Source organism: Triticum dicoccoides, chromosome 4A (assembly GCF_002162155.2).
Source record: "Triticum dicoccoides isolate Atlit2015 ecotype Zavitan chromosome 4A, WEW_v2.0, whole genome shotgun sequence".
NCBI lineage: Eukaryota > Viridiplantae > Streptophyta > Magnoliopsida > Poales > Poaceae > Triticum > Triticum dicoccoides.
This window is the reverse complement of record NC_041386.1, coordinates 36,580,128-36,585,258: the sequence shown is the minus strand read 5'-3', so window position 1 is coordinate 36,585,258 and position 5,131 is coordinate 36,580,128.

Here is a 5,131-nt window from a genome sequence, read left to right as displayed (position 1 = left end):
CATCATGTTTCGTACCATACTATGATTGGAAACTATGGTCCAAAAATCTTCAAAGTATCCAAAAAGAAAGGCATGCTTGGTTAGTAAGGCTCTGGACAACAATTTCTGGGTCAGGCAAATTGACATTACTCATGGGCTCACTTTGGCACATATCCAGGAGTTTGCGGTCCTATGAAAGATGATTATTGATGTTGCTCTCAATCCTGATAGGAAGGACACCATATCCTGGAAATTCACTTCCTGTGGTGAATATTAGGCGGCTACGGCGTACATGGCACAATTCGAGGGCTTCTCAGTCCAATTGCTCCCACTATCTGAAGGAATTGGGCTCCCCCAGAATGCAAGGTCTTCACTTAGCTTATCATCCAAAACCGTGTCTGGACAGCGGGCCGATTACAACGGCGAGGATGGCCAAACTGTGGACTTTGTCCCCCTATGCAAACAAGTTCAATAGTCCGCCTCCCATCTTCTCTTCCAGTGTAGGTTCACTGCCCACGTCTGGAACGAGGTGGTCGCCTGGCTCGGCATGCATGACCACTCGCCACTGATTTGGTGCCATCAAGACACGGTTCAAGACTGGTGGCTTAAGACGATCAACACTGGAGGGCATATCAAGAAAGCCATTGCATCTGTTCTGATGCTTGTCATGTGGGAAATGTGGAAGGAGCGGAACGCAAGACTCTTCCGCAACACGTCTTCACCGACCACCATTATTGTTGCTAAGATCAAAGAGAAGACCCATTTTTGGGCGTTGGCGGGAGCCAAACACCTGAGTGCGCTTATGTCGCGAGAGTAGTCTTTCTTTTTGCCGCTCTGCTGCTCTTGTCTAAACCTTCTTCTTAATTAATGAAAATGGTAAGTCATTTGCCTTGTTTCAAAAAAAAAACTTACATCAAAGCCTGCAAAGAAAAGGTCGAAGCTGATGACTTTCTTACATCAAAATCTGGTGTAAACTCCCCCGCAAACAAAAGTGTGTAAACTTCTAGCGGCGACTTGAGACAAAATCTTCATTTCTTGCGTATGATTATCCTTTTGTGGGATGATGATGTCAGTGGCGGAGCTACAACAAGGTTACATGGGTCATGGCCCGCGCATCTTTGTGGCATTTGCTCTTGTTACAACCTGCCTATGGACCAAGAAAAGCCAGACGTGAGCAATCTCTTGCAGTTTGGCCCGCTCGGTTTTTTGTTGCAAGTTTCGAGGTGGCGGTGGCCCAGCATGCGACACATCTGGCTCCTGGTACAAGTGGAAGCATATGGCGTCGGGTGCATATGTCTCCCCATCGGCATCAACTAAAGGCAACATCCGCCTCTATTCACACTGGGGACGTCGGGACAACAACCTTGGGGACGTGGCGGATGCTACATGTCAGTTTACGCAGGGGTGGAGTGACAATAGCTGAATCTGCAATATGACATAGCCAGCCTCCCGATGGTTTTGGTGATGGTCTGAGTGGGAATATATCTCATCCATCTGCTAGCGCCACTCCGACTTCGTGTGACTATCATAAGATCAATTATCAAGATGGTGAATAGCTTCATGTCCATGATGAAAACTTTGTTCTGACATTTATTGGTCGGGCTTAGCAGTGATGAACTCGCGTCATTATCATGTTGAAGGTGTTATCTCCTTGTTGATGTGCTGACCTTTAGTGGTCGATTTCGACAATCATGATACAAATCCTTGTCTTGACCATCTACGGACGGACATGATGACATTGGCGCAAGAGTATTTATCCCTTCTTGAAGGCATTATTGCAGAAAAGTCTGGTTAATTGTAGGTGTTACATTCATATCTTGTAATGATTCTATCGTAGCTGCATATGTTAGGGCATCTTCAACGCTGACCCGCAAATATGCTTCGGCATCCGTCTGCGGATAGGGGATCCGTCCACGGACACTGATGCATGAGCTGTTCATCCAACGCTGCCCGCCACATCCCGCCCCAATTTTTTAGCCCGCACACTCAAATAGCCGAATATATATAGTCTACAATAGTTCAAATGTTCAAATGCAGCAGTAGTTCTACTTAAATAAGTTCAAATATTACACTCAAACATTATTGTCCCCTTTAACCATCCACAGATGCTTAATCAGATCTTCCTTTAGCTACCTGTTTGTTGATGCATTTAAACAAACTCTTCAAATATGGTCGGATTCTGATCAGAAAGTTCGATAGGATCACCCATGTTCTCAAATGACTTGCGGTAGCATCTTCACCCTCATCCTCCATGATCATGTTGTACATGATCACACAACAAGTCATCACCTCCAACAAGGTCTCCGCATCCCATTGTTTAGCTGGTCCACGAATACTGCAAAATGTGTGCATAATTTCAAATGCCCTCTCAACATTCTTTCTAGCTGCTTCCTGTCTTTGGGCAAAGTGAGCCTTTTTCTGGCCGACTAGGTTAGAGATGGTGTTGACAAACGTAGCTCACGGAGGATAGATACCGTCAACCAGATAGTAACCCATGTTGTAGTCATGCCCATTCACTTTGTAATGGCAAGAAGGAGTTTTTCCTCCAGCCAGCCCCGCAAGCAATGGTGATTGCTGCAGCACATTGATGTCATTGTGAGACCCGGACACGCCAAAAAAAACATGCCAAATTCAAAGATCATGTGATGCAACATCTTCAAAAATGATGGTGGACTTCTTAACATGGACCTGATATTGCCCTTGTAGAGTTTTTGGGTAGTTCTTCCATTTCTATTGCATGCAGTCAAGAGATCCGAGCAAATCTGACCACCCTCTTACTTCTGAGATTGCCAAGAGCCTCTCGTGTCTACGACATTTGGTTCTCTCAGGTATTGAGATCCAAACATCGAGACCACGACAGTTGCAAACCTGACCATGTCATCCCCTCATGTGCTCTCAGACATTCATAGGTACTCGTCCCATGAATCAGTGGTCGTGCCATATGCAAGCCTCCGCAGTGCGGCCGTGCAATTCTGGTAACCGAAGAACCCAATCCTTCCCATGGCGTCCTTCTTCAAGATGAAGTAGTCATCAAAGGACCAGACCCCATGGTAGAGATGATCGAAGACATTTTTGCGCATCTGAAACCATCTGTGAAAATTGTCAGCGAAGAGGACATCGGGGGCAAAGTAGTCGGACATCAGCATCAATTGGCCGCGAGCCCTGTTGCGGTTGAGCACTTGATGACCCTTGATCGATCCCTTGAAATTGAGAACATGCTCCTCCGCACGCTCCGCGTCTGCAAGGACCTCCTGTATCATTGCCATCTCATACGTGTAGTCCTCCTCGTCGGACAAGCCGTCTGACAACTCAATGTAGTGTTCGTATATGTACTTCATATCCGAATCCATTGCTTCAAAGAAGAAGGGGCAAAAGAATTTAGCATGGGCATTTCACCGAACAGTTGCCGGGCATGGTGAGCACCGTATAAGCTGATGGTATCTGTGCGGCGGCCAGAGGAGAGATGTGGAACGGCGGCGGAGAAGAAGAAGCACCGTAGGAGCAAGGATTCATTCATAAAGAAAGTGTTGAATTGTTTCAGGATGCCCACAAAAGTGGCATTACTTATTTCCAGTCCAACTCCTCTTAAGCAAATTTTCTTTGGTCAAGATGCATTTTTCAGCATCAACCAAAGGAAGATCATTATCTTTAGTGGCATCTTCAACTTCCATATGAATCTGTAGCCCACAAGGTCAGTTTTTTCTGCAGCCATGCAAGTGTAATTATCTCATAGAAAGTCTTTGCTTGCCACTAAGATTCCACTTTACTGTGTCAGCTCCACCAGTTAAAATAATATCATTCACCATCATCTTCAACTTGTCCCACTGTTCAACACAGTATGACCACGGGATTTTTCTGAATTGCATTAACATTCAGTCTTAACCCTATGTACATTAATCTTCTTACAGTCTAGGGAATTTGTCTGCTGGATTTATCAGTCCACTCTTGACATCCTCCTAGGACAAGGTCTTGGATCTACCTACAATTCTTTCAGTGATTTGGTGAACTATACTTTTCACCTTCATGAGTCGCTGCCAGAAATGAGATCCGCCACTTGGGTTTTTAGTTACAGATAAGCTATGTTGCTGGAGGTATTTTATGCTCACCATCTGATGCCAGTCCTTGAGCGCTTTCTAATTTCAAATAACCATTTACACATCAAGGATTGGTTCAAACTTGTCAAATAAATATGATTCTGTACATCACAATGATGTAATGATGTGTAGATGATAGGGCCTCCTTTTTATATTTTTCTCATACAAGGCTAATAAGTTTGCGATTGCTGTTAAATTGTTTTCTTTACTATCACTGTCATAAATTGCTAGCTAACTAAGGGGATTTTTCTAGTAATCATTGGTATGTGGGATCGCTTCTGTTAAAAGCAAGTATTCCAACTAACTGTTATACCTACGTATTGATGGGTCCAAATAAGTTCTTCCGGGTTGTGGCAATGCCAAAAAAAAGGTCGCATTGTCAATCAAGATCACCCAGCTTGTCCCATTAACGAAAAGAATTATTTAAGTATGAAACAATTTACCACATGATTCCTTGAATGATCATCGCATTCCTTTGTTAATTTTGTATGAGATTGTTGGCTTCTGGCTATTTGAAGTGTGAAACAAGTTAGTTTGGAGGAAATAACTACTATCTTTGATGGTTAGCTTTCGTGTGGTGGAACCAGCCCACCAAGGTTCAAGTCCTAGACTTAACATTGGTGCTCGTATTGTTCTGAATTTATTTCAAATTTACCGACGATGTTCGTTCAGTGGGAGGAGACGTTCCCAGCGACTACGATGTGTCTTTGGTGACTTGGTCAATCTCATAATGTTGTGTCGGCTGAGTATCTCGAAAGTGCTCATGAGGTAGAGTGTGCATGTGCGTATATATGAGTATCTACGATTGTACCGATTGTATCGTGTTTAGAAAACCCGTAGGTTTTCAGGTGATCGGAGCATGCAGTTATCTCTACTAAATTTTCAAACAACGTGTTAATTTTTAATATGCATCCATTATTATAGAATATAAGTTGCTCAGAACGACAACTTGGTATGTCCATACAAAAATTAGAGCTTTATATAGAATGCACATGTGAAACATATAGTATATTGAAATAAATGTTGGTCCCACTTGACAGCTAACTCATCTTTTGTTA